General features: G+C 43.7%; 1 protein-coding gene across 2 annotated transcripts in view; it reads right to left on the bottom strand.

Annotated features, from left to right (window-relative positions):
• LOC147676775 (zinc finger protein 777-like) overlaps nucleotides 1-16,679 on the bottom strand; it is a 623,696-nt gene that overhangs the window by 158,303 nt on the left and 448,714 nt on the right. The window lies entirely within an intron of this gene.

The following is a 16,679-nucleotide window of genomic DNA, read 5'->3' as shown; positions in this document are numbered from 1 at the left end:
TATCCAAAAACCTCTCCTTACATTCAATCTGAGCAGTCAATAAGTCACTATCCTCACTGTGTATATACGTCTCAGCCACAACATTTCTTTGTATGGGATACTGATAAGGAGGTGACGTGGGTAGGAACCACTAGCATGTAATGTTCAGTTCCCAGCCGACTCATTCCTGCACAATTTAATTTTAATTTGGTTATTGTCTACATAGACCAAAGTATCCAGGAAGCTAACCTCAGTGGGACTGATAGTGGCTGTGAATTGGAGATTAAGATCATTCTGATTGATAGCTTTGATAAAATCATTAGCCTCATCATGGGTACCCTTCCAAATAACAAGCAGGCCATACTGTGTACCTCAACCATAATTTGACATTCCTAGTGGTACATAGTGTGTGTTGTTTTTTTAGGAACAGCTCCTCCCATCACCCCATTAATTAACAGGCGTAGCTGGGGGAAAAGCTGGTCCCATGGCAACCCCTCTTGTCTGCTGATATAGTATGTTGTTAAACATAAAGATATTGTTTGATAGACAAAACATAACCATTTCGGCTAACATTTAATTGTGGGTAGCCAAATGTGTAGTTTTGTTCTCGAAATAATAGATTAGTGCATGTACCCCAACCTCATGTCTTATGCTGGTGTGGAGCGAGCAGACATCAATGGATTTAATACATAATCTTGTTCCCATTCAAAATTAGACAATTTCATAAGGAAGTCGCTAATGTCTCTTACATATGAAGGGAAAGCTTTCACTAGATCTTGAAGAAAGTAGTCAATGTATTGAGGCATAAGCTCTAAGAGACTGCCCATTGCTGATATGATTGGTCTACCGGGGAATTTCACCGGATCTTAGTGCACTTTAAGAATAAAGTAATTGGTGGGTACCACAGGGTTATTCTTCTTTAAAAAGTAATGTTCCTCTTGTGTTAACAAACCCTTCATTTTCCACGTTGTTAGATTCTTGTAATGTTTTGTGTACATCTCTTTCAAAGTTGCTGTATTGCATCTCATGTAGCATGACTGGACATTGAGTTGGGAGTAAGCTCCCTTCAGATAACTGTCTTTCGACATAATGACAATGTTTCCCCCTTTGTCCGAATTGCGTATTATTACATCCTTATTTGTTTGTAGTTTGGTAATGAGTTCTCAATATTTTCTGTTTTGCCTGAAATATACAGTTTTCTCTTTTTGAATTTTGAGGTTATGGTTCTTCATTTGACTAACCACATTTTCATGAAAGATATCAATCGAGTCTCTCAGTAATATAGGATTGAAGGTGGACTTCGGTTTAAATGCAGTGGGGGTTGCTACTTACACACTGGTATACTCTTCTTGTGTGTTTACTTGGCCGGCTCCAATTGGATTTGCACCTTCCTGATTTACATTGTTGGCACCATCTTCCCACAGGTCCTGTATTTCACTTATGAAATTAATATTAGATTGTGGTAAAGTGGGTGCCTGATCCTCCAATGTAATTACACGATTAGGTTCACTATTTCCATAATCTTTCTTGGGATTTAGAATGAAATATTTTCTCAGTTTCAGCTTCCTCACTGCCTTGTATATATCTAGTCTTGTTTTGGGGTAATTTATGTTTTTGACCGGACAGTAGAAAAGGCCCAGGCTTAATATTTGTTTGTCATCCTCACCGAGTTCTACATTTGTCAAGTTCATGATCGTATTATTATTATTATTGTTGGCATTGGGATGGCTCCTTATCTTCTCTTTCGCCAGCCCAAATTTCCCCTTTTCCGCTGTGTAGACTCGCTTTTTACAGGCTTGTCGTAAATTCTTTCTGTTCCAGTTTCGGATGCTACTTGATTGTTCCTGTTTGCACGTGGTCGGAGAGTTTGTCTCCAGTCGGTTACTAAAAAACCCACCTCATTTGCCAGTGAAATCTTTTGGCCTGCCTGTGTTTGGGCTTGTCATGCCATATTGGTTTCTCTTTCGGACTCGCTGTCAATATCCAAACCGATTCCTGAATGTGATGAGTCAGAGTTGAATGTTGGGTTTTTAGAAGTGCGACTGATGATTCTGTTGATTTGTTGTACTTTGATGACCTCAATACTTGGTACTTGCGCGCAAATGTAAAAATTTGCCCTTGCTCGTATATCTATATATATTTTCACTGAAAAAGCTAAATGTTGCAGATACGTTATAGTTAAGCTCACACTGCCCAAATATCTCCAATAAAATTCGGCAGTTATAGCTGCCTGAGCCAACTATATCGTACGCCACTAGAATCTATAAAGGAGTCGGGGACTAGAGCCTCTTGCAAGATTGTCTTATATAATCTGACGAGGAATTATTTTTGTAGTGGCCAAATAGCTTGTACACTTCTGCTGGAATTTCGTCAGCCCGCAAGCTTTTGCAGTGGGATAGTTCTACCTCATTCAGAGTAATAGGGCTGATCAAATCTTACCCCTGACCAACTGTTATTGATGGGATACTAGGACACTCGAGCCACCTTTTGACCATCTCGGGTGATGTATTCTGGGGGTCAAAGCTTTGTGTTGTGTTTAAGAAAAGCATTAAGTATATCTTGAGGCTTAGTTACCATTCTATTTAACACTGGATCCTGAATTTGTTTAATGCAATTGGAATTAGATCAACACTTAGCTAACCATGCCAGATATCTACCTATGTGCTTGTTTTCTTTCTATCTCCGTTGCATCATTTTTTATGGTTTAGAATCTCTCTGGAAATTAAATGTTCCTGAAGATTACACTTAGGTTGGGCCACTGCGCACTTAGACGCTCTCCCAGTGGACACCGATTACATTTATTGGCTGATTCAAAGCTGACTGAAGAGACTGGACCATGAAGTATTGAGTTTGGGTTATATTGTTGACTAGCTTCGACTCTGCCTTTTAAAACTCTGACATTCAATTTAGACAAAATAGGAACTCAGTTTTAACAGATTAATATTGCAGGATTGTTTAAAATTGAATGAGCCTTTTTTGATCCCGTGGTTGGCCAATATCTCGCATAACATGAGGTCTCTAGGGAGGCCCGACCTGTTTGTTAATCCAAGTAATATAGTCCGCTCTGATGATAAATGGATTGCAGTGGCATTTATGGACAAGGTGGCAGATCGTGAGGACTCTGCATGACTGAAACACTTGATGCGACATTCGATTTTAGCAAAAACTGTTAGTAATGTAGTACCCTATTTGATTTGGAACATAACACGTCAACAACGCCGCTTGCGGACTTATTTTAGGCTGAACTCATTCCCTCACTAGTTTCTTTTAATAATGGTTGTTTTAAGGACTCAGACTTGCCCCTCTATAACTGTGACAATACATTGATTAATTATACTTTACATATTGTTATGATTTGTCCAAAATACAATAATTTACAACACAAGTTTTTGCAACCAATTTTAAGACCAATGAATTTTACTCAATGAAGTTTACAGTTTTTAAACCCTCCCACAATTTGCTAATCTCTTGTACATTGTCTCTCAGGGGTTCTAAAGTGAGCGCGAGCATGTCAATGATAATTTTTTGCTCTTTTTAATTGACTTGTCGTTTATGATTTTATTTGTAAAATTGAATAAAGATTATGAAATTGGTTGACTGGACCTTGCACTTCTTGCTCTTCTTTAGTTCTGGCTGGAATACTAATACCTCTTCCCTAAAAAAGGCCTCAGGACCCCCCTAAACTTCAAATTCAGATGCTGTGTCTGGATTCCTTCTAAAAAGGCCTCCAAAGCCTGCCGCATTTGGGTCACCCATTCATCATTGGCTAGTAACACTTTATTGAACACCCATCTTGGGCGCTCATATTGATGGTCTGTTATAGGAAGGTTTAGAGAAATTACTGAGTGATCTGAGAATGAATTGGAAATTATCTCTGACTGGGCTCTTTGAAACAAGTAAGAAACTAAACACAAGTAGATACATGAGAATGCATTAAAATGCTTGGAGTGACAAGTGTAAGCTCGCTGCATGGGATAGTCAAGTCAATCCCTCCAAGGATCCACCAAAGCAAAATCGTGCACTAAAGAGCACAGACGTTTGACTGACCTTGGCTTATTCCATGGTTTGATGGCCTACAAGAATCCAACGTTGGTTGGAAGAATATTAAAATATCCCACCATTACCAAAGGTCCAACTCTCCTTTTTCAAAATTGTGTAGAGATGTATGCAAGGGTCTGTGGTGAATCCTCAATGGGACCATACAAACCTATAAAGCTATAGACCTGGGATAAAATCCTAATCCTCACCCAAATACATCTGGCACTCAGATCCCTGTGTACATTGAGGATCTCACACTGTACTTCTTTCCCCACCAAAACAGCCACCCCTAATAGCTGCAAGAGAAGAAGCATAGAAAGCATGTTGACCAAAACCAGGAACTTTCATGATGGGCGACCCATTCTAAAAGTTTGTCTCCTGAAATAACATTATATTTGCCCATAGGGATCTAAACCAGGCGAGCATCATCCTCAAATTTACCTTTTTATTACAGGTATTTACATTGTATAAAATTATTCTTAGTTGCCTGAGGGCCATATTATGATTTTTTCCACGATCTGCTCCCATTCCGCCGCAATCTTTTATTCATGCTGACATCCCCTTTTTATTTATTTGCACACCCCCTGACCCATCCAACCCCACCTCTCCCTTCCCCTCCCCATCCCCTTTCCCCCTCCCCTGAGGCACAAGAATGCTGCCTGCCTCAGATGCTTCCAAGGGGGCTTCCCAACCTCCCCTCCTCCTTCCCTCTCATCCCTGAGCAGTGTGATTTTGAGTGGCACACAGAACCTAACCTACCAAAGAAGGTGCTGCCTTTCCTAATCCCGAACGTCAAAAAGGCTAAAGATTCAAGATAAGTAAATCAATTAAAACACTAATATACTAGTTATATGAAGCAAAATAGCTGAAGTTAAACATGTAAGTTCTTTACACACCGAACAGTTTAGTCATTTAACTTGAGTTTTTGTATTCGACTATTGTAAAAGTTCATGGTCTAGTTTCACTGACTTAAGCGTCTGAAATTGTCCTTTGAATAGCACCTTGAGCTTGTTTTGCTCAGTCATAACTTCTTGGATAGCCTGCTTTTTACACAGTTTGTGAGGACACTATTGACATGTCAGAGAACAAAAAAAGATATTTGACTGACTGACATGTCAGAGAAAATGTTTAATCGGAAGTTGTCCAAAGTCTGGAATCCCTTTTGTCTGATAGCTTCTGAAAAAATACTCTCCTTTATGGAGAAATCTCCAAAATGTACTAGAAAGGTGCGGGATACCTAGCTTTTATGGAGTGGATAATGGGGACCCGGTGGGCCCTCATAATAGAAAAAGCATTTGCAATGCGTCTCGCATTTACAAGAGTTTGAGCTATTGGCATTGTAAATGACAACACTTTTTATTTATGCGTTTTATAAACCTGCAAGCGGTGAATAAACATAAACTTTGTACTTATAGTCATTGCTTACGAGAAGGAAGGCTGGCAGTAACTGCGCCTCTAGCCCACAGGGCTAGCAGAAGCACACAGGATTCCATGATTGAGAAGGACTCATTGGACCAAGTTTTAATTTATGTTCTCACCTTTTGCCATTATTATGCCTATAAAGCATAATGCTTTACCGGAGATGCCCCCGGCTTTATATGTAACACTGACATATAACATTATATTCTGATGTTTTGTCACTGCCATTTGCCCGCAAGACGTTCCTCAATTCCATCACATGCTATGGTTGATTTCAAGTATTTTTGAAATGCACGATTTTCTTATTGCTAATAATTATATGTTTTGCAATGTATTGATCATTTTGTACCTATACACTTAAAAATGGGAAAAATAAAGCTATAAAAAAATAAATTTAAAAAAAGCATAATGCTTACCTTTCAATCATCTACTTCAGTTTGGAGGTGTGAGCCAGACTCTACCCCCCATTGAACTAGGTGACGTCAAGGAATGTGGTATCCCATTGCCTCTGATAAAATCACATGGAGGGAAATGCATTTTTTTACAGTGCTTCCCAACCAAAGCCCTACGCTCAATGAGTGCCCATTTCTCCCAATTAGCTTCGGAGAGTCTTAAGCGCTCACCAATTAAAAATGGCCACTGAACTACAATAGTTTAATATAAAGGGAATCAAGATATAACTTTAGGAACAAATGTGGGATGAGTTCCCAGCACCACTTCATCTAGGTGTATTTTTACAACAGGCTTGACTCTAAGAGTACTCTTAGAATCTTACCCTGCACAATGATATTACTGCAATTAAAACATTGCTTTGCATGTTTAATACTTCAATGTCCATTATATGTTGATTCGTACTATAATGACAATCTATTAGGCACTGTATTTAGAGCCCATGTGGATGGTGGTGGTCTGGATGGGGTGTTGATGTCTCAAGTCCTTCTTAAAATGTGATTATATCCACTGTTTTAAAAAGTGAAACCCTAGCATTTATTTTCAGGTAAGCTTATAGTACAGGGAGATATGCCGAAAATGATGACGAGGTTAACTGTGTAACATGTGCATGAAACAAGTATAATAGGTATGGTAATGCTGCTGAACAGTGTTTTCTCTGATGGTATACACCCGACAAACTGTTGACACTTTGCCAAGTAGCATTCTAGTAGTTTGTTGCCTGGCCTCTGAGGATAGCCATATAATTTCTGAAGGATCAATTAACCAAACTCAAGGCTTCAGAAGGCATGCTGCTTAGTTCAGTCACTTGGGGTCTGAATGGATGGTTGATTGCTGATATGAAAAGACTGTGCTGTGTCAGCAGTTCCTAATGTGTTTTTTTGTACAAACTCAATGCAATATTCAACCTTCAGCACCAGCTTACTTGAGGTTATTTCCCTTCCATAGTTCAAGGTGTACCCAAATATTTCCTTTGCAGAAGCACGGTGCACGAAGGGACGGTCACGCTGATCAGTGTTTAGAGGGTCAAGAACGTCTTGGGTTGAGATCTCAGCCTCTTATTTCACTTGAAAATAGGTTTTTGGAGTTGGTGATTCATACTGGAGCAAACTAAACTGACCTTGCAATAAGAGTTGTCCCTATATGGCCTGATATGAGCTTTGTGGCCTGACATGGGGTGTGCCTAACCATGCCCCATAGTGTGGTCATAGTACCGGCACACGCCTCCTCCTACCCTTCAGAACAGGCTGCCTGGCCTGTGTACTAAAAGGCCTGTGATCTGTGCCCTAAGCAGATTACCAATCCGGGTAGGATTCCGCCTTGGTTGGGCATTAACACAAACACCGCTTACGTCACTTCCCTCCACCCTCGCCTCCATAGAGTGTGTCCGTGCGGCTGCGCTGGAGTACACTTTCACCACTAAAAACATGAACCGAGAGAAAGCTGCCAGGCCTGCTTGGTTACACAATTTGTCATTAGAGTGGACTCTTTAGAAATATGTAAGCCTGCAGTCCTTGTTGGGGTGGGGGGGGGGGGCAGTGGTGTGTAGATGCACCTTCTTTTATGTGTGGATGAGTGCAGGGATGTTTGTCTAGGGTTTAAATAATCTAAAATAAAGCCATGAAGTGACATGTCCAATAGCACAACCCTGTGCCACAACAAAGAGGGGTTTGCTGACAATAACAGTGGGGGCAGTGTGTTCTGCCCCCTCCACGGCCGCCTCGCAGGATGGAATTCCCTGAATTCCGGGGATAGACGGAAATACATTAGATAAGGGCTGCCTGCTGTTTGCCCCTCTGTCTTCAGCCCTACCCTGCCCAAAGCCGGGAGCTGCAAGCCGACATACATTTACAAAGCAAACACTGCCAAAAACAATAGGTCTGGCCATAGCAAGCGCACATTTTATTACGCTAGCGGTGCTTCGTTGTACTGCAGCTGCCTCAAAGTGCTGTCTTGGATAGGAGCCAGTAAAAGGCGGAGTCTGTGCTGACATGTTTAAACTAAAGCGCACATATCGTAAGCTCTCTGCTTCCAGCCCCTTTAAGCTCACTCTTGCCTCTCCGAAATCATACAATTGTAATTAGGCAAAAGCGTAGCGCCCGTGTTAATAATATAAAAGTGGCGCTGTGCTGTGAAAGGAGGCAGAATATAATTGAGCAGCCAGCATACGCCGCACTGTTGAAGGTAAAGCATAGCGGGCCCGCAGCTTTCAAACAGGCCGCACAGCTCCCCCAGCCCTCCCAGCCCCCTCACCATACAACATGCAGCAGTGTCTCTCTCCTCTGTGCGTCCCAGGAGAAAAATAATTGCACTGCTATAGGTCTCACATTTAAATGCGAGACCTATGGCATTGCAAACAAACAGCCGTCATTTTCCCGGCTGCTTCAAAACTGAAAGCGGGCATGGCCCGCTGAATGTAAACAAAGCACATTGTTGTGCCTAATTTAGGAGAAAATCAATAAAGAAAATAGTACACATATGTGTAACAACCAAGTAAAGGGGCCAGTAGGCATGGCAGGTGACAAACCAAGACATGGCCATACTAAGGAGGGACTAACAAGCCGTTTTAGGAATCAGAAGACAGCATGTACGAAGGACAGGACTCAAGGCAAAGAAAAATATGGGCGGGATTCTCTCTCATACTGCACTACAACAGATCATTGCCAGAGCAGTGCTTTCTCGCTGGCTCAGGCTCGACCTAAACATCTTCTGTCTTAGGCTGGGTCTCAGGGAGCACATGCTTCTGAATCAGATTTGAAATACATTTAATTGGGTCCTGCCCATGTCCCTCTCCTTCAAGACTCCCAGTAAATCATGAATTTGAACGCCTGGATTTATTCTCGATGTCTTCAAGTTTGGTCTGGGCACCCAATATATCTTGTTCCAATTTTCTGATATGCAATTCAGTCCTGTTCCAAAAATCCTCTAAGTTGGATATGTGCTGCTCAGCGTGTGTTACTCTTGTGTTAAATTGAAGGAGAGTATTGTTATTTTCTCCTAGCTGTATCTGTATCTCCTTGTGGGGTTTCTGTTGTTTACTTTTCTTCTCTTGAATGTCCCTTAAAATCGCTTTGAATATGTCACTAAAAAGAGCTGGCTTTATGGCTATTCCTGACATTTCTGAGGGCTCACAGCCTGGTGGTGCTGTCCGGATCTCAGTCGCGTTTTTTGGACCCTCCTCAGACTGATCCGGACAAACTAGTGGTGCTTGCATAGCAGATTCCTTCTTCTGGCTTGTAGGGAAATCCTGAATGGCCTGATCCTGAGTTCGGCCCCATCATCTTCATTAGAAGAATTGTTAGTTTTACCATGCCCCACCACTGTCTTTAGGGACTTCACACCAAACAGAGGGTATGCCAGCTTCTCTGGAATGCTAGGTGCTGGTAAAGGCGCTGATAAGGGTGGGGGGTTTCAACTGAGTTGAGAGTGGCAATGGGAAGGCTGTGCCCACAACAGAATCCATCATTGCTGGATTATTATGGCTGAAAGAAAGGAAGAGTATTGCCACGTGGAGAAAGTGACAGCTGGGGCAATGGACGGACTACAACAATTTCTCTCCGAATCCAAAGGGCTCTCTAAAATGGAAGAGCCTGCTGCAAAGTTTACTGAACTGGCCGCACATCCATATATTCCCACATTCAGATGGCCTTCCGTTGGACGCTGGTTAATTGTGGCAGATTCTTATGCCTTTGGTAGTTTTCAGCACCTTTTTCATGAGGCCTGCAACTTTCATTCATTCATGAAGAATACTACAAATACTACTGCAGTCCTATTTATAAACAGGAGCATGTCTATGTTTTCCTTGTACCTTTTCAGCTATCTATTCCTCTACATTTCTAGAAACTGCCTCCTATTTTGCAATGAGAGTACCATCTTTTAGCTCATAGCATCGGCAAGTTGTTTCAACTGTATGCACTAATGTCTTCTCTTGTAAGAAGCTTTCTTCATTAAAGAAAGCCTTAGTACTAGATGTATGCTTTCATTCTCCTTTCAAACAATTTGCAAAGATTACTTTTATGAATAAGCCTTTTTGGCTTTTTTCTTCATAGACAACACAGTTTGTCCAGTGTTCTCATTCTGTTTAGTATGAAAATAAATAACTTGCGCTTCACGGCAAATGTTATATCAACCACACTCTCAATATATTGTTTTTGTTTCACTACTGCCCTTCTCCTCTTACACTGCTTCATGTTTCCTACCAAATTCTGTATTACCCTACTTCTAAACATTCTCAATTGTATTTTTAAAAATTCTTTCTGCCGCCTCATCAAAGTAGGTGTTTTCGTATAACATTTTTAACTTTCAATGTGAGGTATCCTTTCTGAGTTGATTTTGAACTTTGCTTTTTAATTGAAACTTTTCCACATTGTGCATTTTGGCACATACTGTTTTAGGAAACTCCTTAGTTCTATTACCAGAAGCTCTTTATTTCAGTACGTTCTCACATCATGTGCTTTTTTACTCTCAGTTTCAAGCAGATAGTACTTTTTCCTCTCTTTTCTTGTCCTTTCTATCTTTCTCTGCATTATAAAACCTCCTATTTAACCACAAGTAAATATCTGAAAAGCCCATATAGAATACATGCATCTTTACATTATATACTACTTCATTACATACTGTAAGCAAATCACTGACTGTAAAAATGTTTATCTGAGTTTGTAACAGGCTCTCTAAGTGTCACTGGTTCAGTGGTTGCCTCTGCTTGCTGTAATTTAAGTGACTTTTGTATGCACCTGTAGGAGAGTAGGGTCTGCTATCCTATGGTCACCCCAATTTTTGCTTTTTGCTTCACTGGTTTTCGACTTAATGTGGCTATGGGCCTGCTAATCAGACCCACAGCCTGCTGTTCTCTCTCTAAATTCACAGACATGTACTATAGGTACATCACCAATTTGGTACTGGACACCTTGTCAGCCCCTATACAGCGCACCATAGGTGCCAAGGGAATAGGTGCATCCAAGGCCTACCAGGGGCAGCAGCATAGCTTTTGCCACCCCTGGCTGGTTCTTAAATTGACACAACTGGCTGATCACTCAGCTGGGGCAAGGTGGTGTAATCACCCCTTGCTTAGATATAGTATACCTATATCTAAACCTATATCTGGACACATCTAAACCTATAAGTCACTCCTATGGCAGGCCGTATCAATCCTGGAGGCAGAGTGCTTGGTTTTACGTGAGATGGTGCTCGAGCATGGGCTGAGCCTGTGTGCAGCGGTCGGGAACAACTCCCTAAGCTGTTCCGGGATAATGCCATACCATATACTCTTAAGTGCATTATAATCCATGGCGGTTATGTGCTAACTTTGGTTTTGCTTTATCAAAACATGTCGTGTAAGGTGTCATACGATTTGGAATACTATCCCCTCGACAGTCCTGTCGACGGGGATAGCATCCCACCCTTCTAGAGAGAGAAGACATGTTACTTTACTAAAATGCGGTTAATCCTAACCAGAGCCTCAGCATCACAAAATGGATGCTGCTGCCGCCGACACAAGTCTGACCTCCTGCTGCTGACCGAAACTTGGCAGAGGAGGCCTGGACAAAGGGTTTCCTGTCGCGGGGAGGTGCTACACCACCCCAGACAGGAGATAGTGTATTGGGGCAGGGAGGGCTGAAAGAAACTAGACAGTGCCTGGGGTGCACAAGGCTTCCCCTTGCATAATCCAGTCAAACCGGTTCTGGGGCACACCAGCCCCAGTCCCAGCGCGACCCTGGACAAAGGGAAAGGGGTGTAACCACCCCCTTCCTGGGTCCCACCCATAGGAGGGACCTAGCAGGTAATCCAGCCCCCTAGATTGGTATAAGAAGGGGAGCAGTGCCAACGCATTCAGATTATCCTGACTGAAACTTATGAAACGAAACTCTGGACCCTTCGACATCCTACTCGACGTAGAAGACTGAAGAATCTCCCTTGTGGTCAAGGAGTGACCACCCTGTGCAAACAGGCACCATCCAGCACCTCGACGTTTGCTTTGTTGCAGTTCCTGCCGGAACTCGAGCGACAGAGATCGACAAGACCCAGCGTGCCTGCCTTCTAACAGCCCGATCCACAGTCCCTGCAGAGCTGAGACCCGTGGAGGCGATCTGAAGCGCGGGGCCGGCCATCTTGAAAAAAACACGAGGCGCTGACCGTGCAGCTTCCGAGGCCCCCTCGAAGCTGTGCATTGGGTTTTGAGAAGCCCCAGCCCTGAGCCACTCTTGCACCGAAGCTCACCCCTCTACACTCACAGAGTGCTGCGTGGGCCCATCTGCATCTTTTGGCTCAACGCGTTGGTCCGGTCGCTTGCCCGTTGGCTAGCGGCCCCAGTACCGATGAACCTTTGAATCTGACTTGTAAGTCTGGTTGCTCCAGACTTGCCCTCGCTCCCCTGAACAGGAGCACCCGCTCTGACCTTGCTGGTCCGAGTATTAAGCGATCTTCGAATCCTGCGTGGGTTGCGCTTGCCAAGGTTTGTTTGCTCCAATCCGGAAGTCGACACCGCCAACAGCGAGAGCCTTCGTGGGACAGCTCGTGATCCACTCCTGGACATCCTCGGTGCCCCAGAGTCCACGTGGCAGCGGAGACAAGCTTCACGACATCAACCTGATTACGCCCGACATTGCCTGGTTCTTTCCTGGTTCCACCCTGGTCACTGCTGAGTGACCCAGACTCTGTCCCCTCTGCTTTCAGGTCATCTACATCTTCGATCCACCCTTGGATCACACCGGACACTTCTCTTCTCGACGCCTGCAGCATCTTCATCTCCAGGCACCATCGACCTGCGTGATGAAACCCAACACTACTTTGCATCTGTGCACACGCTTCCTGTGGGTGAGGTAACTCAGCAACGCCGGTGCTCCTGCACTGGTACATACCTCTAGTGTATATGTCTAAAGTTTCGTCCTTCTAGGTCAGTCGGAAGGTTCCTTTAACAGTAACTTTTACGCACCATTGACTTTACATTAGTGCATGTGTGTGCTTTAAGCGCTGCACCCGAATCCCGCTGGCTTTTCCCGACTTCAGCATTGCTAGTCCCGACTGCTCCCAGCGATTCCCCAGGCCCTAGGCCTGACCACTGTTCGATTAGTGATACTTATACCACTTTTTTAATATATGGTTTGCGTGGCCCCTGGGCCTCATCCATAATTGTGCAACTTTTATATGTTTAACTGTGCTTTTGTTTAAACGCTTGTGCCTCTGCACTCATAAAGAATACAGAGGAGTATTCTAGTAATAAATACATATATTTTTATAATATATAACTTGTGTGGTGTCCTTTCATTTGATATTACAGGATTGTGATTGGTAAAACAGCTTGCTTAACACGACCTCTTGAGTTAAGCCTTTAAGGCTGCTTAGTCCATGCTACCCTTAGGACAGCTTGTCTATAAGGTTGACTTACAACCAGACACCATAAGGGATTGTTTGGAGTGTTACATGGTGCCCCCAGAATTGGAGATATCATATATCAGGCCAACTTCTCACAGCACCCTAGCGCGCTCTTATTTTAACTTTTAACCTCTGCCTAATTTAAATACCAGTGTTTTTTATTACAGTCTTGGGGGTGTATGGGGATTTTTATCCTACACTTACTGAGTGTGTGCACTTCTTCCCACCTCACCTGCATTGACGTGGGCGTCCCAGGGGCACCTCTGGGGTTTCCTCCCTCGCTCCTTCGTTCCCTCAGGGTCTCTCTGGTCCGCCACAGGTTTTCCCGATTTTGCAGAGAGAGTCTGCATGTACCGGAACTCTTCCCTGACTGGCCGCCATTTTGGAGGTTGGAGGTCCAGCCCCACACACGCTTCCAGGTTAGGGCATTAAATTGCCCACACAACCCCAGGCTAGTAGGTGGTGCGCCCTTGGCAAGCCTGTCTGTGCCTGCCTGCGCCTGAACGGTTCCCGGGCCAGGCACACTCATTTTTCCGCAGATAACAAGGACTCCCAGGTAAGAACTTATCCCAGGACTGGTCTCCTTTAATTATGCCCTAAACATTATCACAGGGAATGCATAGCTAAGCTGGACTTCTCCACTGGGGAACCAGTGCACTGTCAACACTGCAATTTCAGAACCACCAATAGACTGATGCCTGCTCTTAGCTCCAGCACAGCGCCCCAGGAAATAGGGGGTGGTAAGACCAGTACCAGGACCGGCATCACAACTGGTCTCAAGTCAAGATCTATTAGGGGGGTGCTGATAAATGCTCACTTCATGCCCAAACATACAATCAAAATCGCTTTGGCTATCCAAACCCTTAATTTGGATTTTCTATTTGTCACCAAGACATGGGCCAAAGACAATTCGGGCCCTGACCTGGTAGATGCTGTTCCCCCTGGATAGACTATCCTCAAATGAGACCGCTCAGAGCCCAGAGGTGTTGGTCTGGCTGTGGTGGCCAGGGACTCTTTCAGTTGCACCTTCACCATGGTGGACAGGGATCCTGGCTCACCACAGGAAGCAGCATCTTTTAGGATTTTGCTGTCCAACAGCTACAATTTCTCGGGCCTACTACTGTATCGCCCACCAGGCCCCAAAACCAGGTTTACTGAATCATGGTGTAAAACACTGGAACCATTTGTCACAACTACTCATCTCACTATTCTAGGATATTTTAACTACCATCTTGGAAAGGAACAGTACAATGACTCAGGACATTTTCTATTACTCAAGTCATCCCTGGGATCTGAGCAACTTGTTCAATCCCCCACCCACACTGCCAGCCATGCCTTAGACTCCCACTTCACCTTCACCTCCACCTGCTTAGACAAGCATTGCAAATGCTTGTTGTAATAGAGCTGTTATTTCTTGTTGAAGGAGATTTTGATGTTGTATTGATACTTTGGGAGGGGGATATTTGGAGGAGTTGTAATGAGCTCCAGACAGTAACCATGCTGAATAATATCCAACACCCTTTGATCAGTTGTGATTGATTTGCAAATTGTGAGAAAGTTTTGAGGACGACCCCCGACAGGTGTTAAGTGGTCTGGGGGGGAATGGTATGGACATCATTGTTTGGAATTGTTGTTTGAAGTACAGGTATTATTTTTGCGACCTCTTCATTTAAAATTGTTTCCTCTGTAGAATGTTTTTGGAGTGGAGGTTTGTCCCTGATTTTTATATGCTGACCCAGTGTTGTCTGAGGAGGCAGATTTTTCACCTTGCTTATAGTTAAGCCTAAGAAAGTACCCACGAAGGTGCATGTCCGCAGTCCCGCGCATCCAGAAATTCACCATGGGTGGCAGATCCTTCTCCTTCCTGGCTGCCAAGACCTGGAACTCACTCCCCACTCACCTCCGCCTTACTCAGAACCACATCTCCTTCAGAAAAGAACTGAAAACCTGGCTATTCGACAAATAATATACCCCTTCCCCTAGCGCCTTGAGACCCTCTGGGTGAGTAGTGCGCTATACAAATGCTCGAACTTGAACTTATGTTTGTGGAACCTGCATTGATTTTGCGACCTCTGTGTCTTTTTTCATTTTCTCAAGGGCTGTGTTCACTTGAGGTCCGAAAAGATTTTCCTTTTCAAAAGGTAGGTTTAAAATTGCCTGTTGTACCTTAGGCTTAAATCCTGAGAAAAACCAAAGGTGGTGATGGACGGAGCGCTGACAATACAAACACTCACCCCCAGTCATCTGATCTGGGTAAAATCCATCACCGTTCTTTAGCTCACTCTGCCACCCCAGTTCAGACATGGCCATATGCAAATCAGTCTGACCCTGTGCCTCATGGGAACAGTCCAGCCCGAACTGCCAAGCCATGTCTTCCCTGGACCGGAATCAAGCTTCCCAGGACCGGTTTTCCCTAAATCCTGAGACACAGAGCCATGCATACCTAAGTAATAGGAGGGTAGTATTTATACCTCTAGCAGCGATGACAGCTGCATCTAGTGCATATTTTATAGGATTGTTAGCAATGAGCTTTCCCTCAATACAAATTTCCTGCCCCATTTTTGTTGGTTCCTCTGGGAGGTGTTGGAGGAGCCCCTCCATTTCAGCCCAATGGGCTTTATCATATCTAGCTAATAGAGCCTTTCTGTGGCTATGAGCCAATGGTTAGTTGTTTGTGCAGCTACATGTTTCCTGGAAGCATCTATATAGATTGAGGAAAATTGAATTTTATATGGCCAAGTATGTCCCCTATTGTGTACCCCAACATTCAATGTACATGTATGACATCCATGCGTTTTCCCTCTATGGCCGAAATGAAGACGCATATGCATTTGCGTCCAACGTTAACATGTCAGTTACTAGGCCCTCCATGTTAGAAACGATAATTCTGCTTTTAAGCCTATGTTGCCAACGTCTTTATAAGATACACCCGTTTTTGTGGCCTAGTCGAGCTAGGACCCGAATTCAGCCTCCTGAATGCTCTGAAAGATGCAGTTTAGTTATTCATTCCTGACCTCTCCCTTACTTCCTGCTCAGCCGAGAGGTGCTCGGCCTGGCCTGCCAAGACAGTATTTTGCCTACAGTTATCTGCTCAGCTCCACAGAAACACATTCCTGCCTAATGAAAAGGATAAACATATTCAGCCTGCAGAAGATAGGGCCTAGCCTTCCTGTCTCCATTCAAGTAATTTACAGAGCTCGCATCCATAGAAAGCCCACAGCCCCCATGCTATGCATGGAGAAATATAGGCCCATACCAGCATTCAGTGATGAATAGCCTTTGCCCGAGCGACCTTTAAGTTAGATAATATATTCTCCGAAACTAAAGATACTAGATAGTACTCGAGGTACAGGTCGTTCTGACATCCAAGACTCCTCTACTAGCACAAAAGTCAACCCCCTCCTGTTTCCTCCAGCTACACG

The sequence above is a fragment of the Lissotriton vulgaris genome, chromosome 12 (assembly GCF_964263255.1).
Source record: "Lissotriton vulgaris chromosome 12, aLisVul1.2, whole genome shotgun sequence".
Lineage (NCBI taxonomy): Eukaryota > Metazoa > Chordata > Amphibia > Caudata > Salamandridae > Lissotriton > Lissotriton vulgaris.
Note: the sequence above shows the minus strand (reverse complement) of the source record. Positions and strands in the feature narration are given on the sequence as shown.